The sequence below is a fragment of the Dipodomys merriami genome, unplaced genomic scaffold (genome assembly GCF_024711535.1).
Source record: "Dipodomys merriami isolate MVZ:Mamm:240054 unplaced genomic scaffold, mDipMer1.0.p SCAF_47, whole genome shotgun sequence".
NCBI classification, from domain to species: domain Eukaryota; kingdom Metazoa; phylum Chordata; class Mammalia; order Rodentia; family Heteromyidae; genus Dipodomys; species Dipodomys merriami.
This window is the reverse complement of record NW_027206035.1, coordinates 12,253,740-12,256,611: the sequence shown is the minus strand read 5'-3', so window position 1 is coordinate 12,256,611 and position 2,872 is coordinate 12,253,740. Positions and strand designations below refer to the sequence as shown.

Below are 2,872 nucleotides of genomic sequence, written 5' to 3'. Positions count from 1 at the left end.
CACATTAGGAGTGGATGCTGAGTGCTGAGTGCTGAGTGCGATTTAATGCAGAGGATAACAAACTTTTATATCAAAAGTCTCCATAAGAAAGGGCAAAAGGTTACATAATCTTGCTGCAGGGCTTCATTCTTGGGCGGTCACCAGCTGGTCGCCTGAAAGGGCAAAAGGTTACACAACCTTGCTGCAGGGCTTCGTCCTTGGGTGGTCACCAACTGGTCGCCTGATAGGCACTTGTTTCCAGCTTTACCTCTATTTTTAAGAAATACAATTGGTTTCGATGATTGTCACCAATTAACCACTACTTTTTTCTATAGAGGCCTTAACTGTCCCATTAAGATCTTTCCTGTTCCTTCTTTAATAGTAAGCACCAAGGAGACTTAGATTTAGCAAGTCTCTTAGTAAATGAGGAAGTTCTTTCTCCTAAGTAGTTATCTCAGCAATTGCCATATATTCTTTCTGTTCTAGCCGCACCTACAACTTTTTGTAAATTTTACAATTCCTTCTGGAGTGACTTTGTGAAACCCCCAATACTTTTATATTTACTTATAACTTGTCTACTAGCCTCCATAAGAGGGGTTTCAGGGTAGCACTTAACTCTGGTGAGTTAGTCATATTTTTAAGACACTCATCAGATATTGGAGTCGTCAACACTCTTAAGAAAGAGCTTTGAATAAGGGAACGTTGACAATGAGTAAGTACAATGAGCAGTAGAAACAGTAAAAGATTAATAGGCACTCTTATGAGGAAAAGATAGGCAGAAACACATCTTTTCCAGGGGTTTTTGCCAGCCTTTTCCCAGGAGTAGGCCTCTTAGAAGCCCTATTCTCCGAGGTAGACTTCGGTGAAGTCCCAAAACTTGGAGATAGGTTTCTGTAAAGCCCCATTCTCTGAGGTAGACTTCGGTGAAGTCCCAAAACTCAGAGATAGGTCTCGAGGCCCCTATCATGGTCTGATAGATGGTTTCCCATGCTAAGCAGACTCTACTGGGGTCGGCGTGGCATTGCCCGGATAGCTCAGTCGGTAGAGCATGAGACTCTTAATCTCAGGGTCGTGGGTTCGAGCCCCACGTTGGGCGCCACCTGCCGCGGACCGGGTTCTGTCGGGACGATGGAGGATACCTAGGGGAGGAACCTGGAATAGGACGGGGAGATGGCAAACAGACAACTCACACACATTAGGAGTGGATGCTGAGTGCTGAGTGCTGAGTGCGATTTAATGCAGAGGATAACAAACTTTTATATCAAAAGTCTCCATAAGAAAGGGCAAAAGGTTACATAATCTTGCTGCAGGGCTTCATTCTTGGGCGGTCACCAGCTGGTCGCCTGAAAGGGCAAAAGGTTACACAACCTTGCTGCAGGGCTTCGTCCTTGGGTGGTCACCAACTGGTCGCCTGATAGGCACTTGTTTCCAGCTTTACCTCTATTTTTAAGAAATACAATTGGTTTCGATGATTGTCACCAATTAACCACTACTTTTTTCTATAGAGGCCTTAACTGTCCCATTAAGATCTTTCCTGTTCCTTCTTTAATAGTAAGCACCAAGGAGACTTAGATTTAGCAAGTCTCTTAGTAAATGAGGAAGTTCTTTCTCCTAAGTAGTTATCTCAGCAATTGCCATACATTCTTTCTGTTCTAGCCGCACCTACAACTTTTTGTAAATTTTACAATTCCTTCTGGAGTGACTTTGTGAAACCCCCAATACTTTTATATTTACTTATAACTTGTCTACTAGCCTCCATAAGAGGGGTTTCAGGGTAGCACTTAACTCTGGTGAGTTAGTCATATTTTTAAGACACTCATCAGATATTGGAGTCGTCAACACTCTTAAGAAAGAGCTTTGAATAAGGGAACGTTGACAATGAGTAAGTACAATGAGCAGTAGAAACAGTAAAAGATTAATAGGCACTCTTATGAGGAAAAGATAGGCAGAAACACATCTTTTCCAGGGGTTTTTGCCAGCCTTTTCCCAGGAGTAGGCCTCTTAGAAGCCCTATTCTCCGAGGTAGACTTCGGTGAAGTCCCAAAACTTGGAGATAGGTTTCTGTAAAGCCCCATTCTCTGAGGTAGACTTCGGTGAAGTCCCAAAACTCAGAGATAGGTCTCGAGGCCCCTATCATGGTCTGATAGATGGTTTCCCATGCTAAGCAGACTCTACTGGGGTCGGCGTGGCACCTTGCTACCATGATAATTGACGTTGGAGAGAAGCAGTGAGATTTGTAAAAGGTGATTGAAGCTCACTATGTGGAGCCTGTTCTGCAGGATTGTGGAGTGTCCTCTCTCAGGATGCTTAGGGAAAAGACCCCAAAGCCACTGTCAAACATTGCAATCTATTTGGAGTAGACATTTATGGATGGAACATGCCTGAACCCAACATACTGATAATGAGTTGCTACCAGTAGTTACCTAAAGATCTGACAGCCAAAACTGGAGAGGGAAACACTGAGCTCTGCACCACATCAGTATACCATGCAAATTGCTTCTATCCTAGTACTGGCTAACCAGTTTGCACACCCATGACATTGTTACCCTGATTGTGCCACCTTAATCCCTCACAACTTTTACTCTTTCACTTTCTCTTTTCCTCCTTATCCCTGCTAAACTGTCTGGATACCTGTGTTAACTACTCCAATCCCTGCAATGTTGTTGCTGCTACACAATTTCTTGGCACTGCAACTTAGCGAATACAGTCACAATTCCCCTTTCCCAGGTATCCTATTCTCTGCTACTCTGTTCTGCTACCTATAATTTATAACACCATTGTTCCAGCCACATGATCCCTGACACCCCTGTGGCTGATACCACTTTCCCTAACATAGCAAGGGTAGAATGGTAGGAGCTAGTTGACTTGGGTACTGCTGTCTTTTTTTTTTAAT

At 43.6% G+C, this 2,872-nt stretch overlaps 1 non-coding gene across 1 annotated transcript; it reads left to right on the top strand.

The window, feature by feature from the left end:
• The first annotated feature begins 1,002 nt into the window (after positions 1–1,002).
• Positions 1,003–1,075, top strand: Trnak-cuu (transfer RNA lysine (anticodon CUU)). Its single transcript has one exon. It is a non-coding gene; the product is annotated as a tRNA-Lys (tRNA).
• The last annotated feature ends 1,797 nt before the right edge of the window (positions 1,076–2,872 follow it).